Genomic DNA, 655 nt, shown 5'->3' with positions numbered 1-655 from the left:
TAGACTTCTCGCTCGTTTCGTCTACTCGACGTGTTTCTTTCGTGCTGCTTTTTCTCGTGGCTGGCTATGGAAAACGTTTGACATGTAAAAGATCTTGTAGGGGTATGCGTGCCCGTGGCAAACTTCCATCATGTCGCTTCCCTTCCACGCCAGGGCAACTCGCGCGACTGTATTCCGGCGCGAGCCGTCTCGTCTCGCACGCATTTTCCAAAGGATTTTTCCACTTTGAACCATGAATGGATCGTAGTTTACAAACACATGAACATGGGCAGAACGGTCACAGGTGCGTGTGCTTGGCGTCACAGTTTGGCCAATATCTGTCACAACGTCGGGGAATCTCAAAGTTGCGCACGGTGGACGTCATCTTCTTCGCCGCACGGTTGCGTTTTTACCGTAGTATTGTGTCAGGAAAGATTGCTACGAAAGGTATTGGACGCCATCGGGTTCTACGAGACAAGCCGCCTGGAGATTTGCGACGAATTGCTGTTTTCTCCGTCACGATCATGTTTGCCTTGGCAGGTGCGGGTTGTCGTGCGGTGGTGCATGCGTTCCGCTGCCTAGAACGAAACCGCGTTCTAGTTTGCACCCCTACGCTATCGGAAGTATAATTGTGAAGGGATAATTGTGGGCGGGATGGAGGCTTCACGGCAACAGG

Source organism: Aphanomyces invadans (genome assembly GCF_000520115.1).
Source record: "Aphanomyces invadans strain NJM9701 unplaced genomic scaffold supercont1.2, whole genome shotgun sequence".
Classification (NCBI taxonomy): domain Eukaryota; phylum Oomycota; class Saprolegniomycetes; order Saprolegniales; family Verrucalvaceae; genus Aphanomyces; species Aphanomyces invadans.
This window is presented reverse-complemented; position numbering follows the sequence as displayed.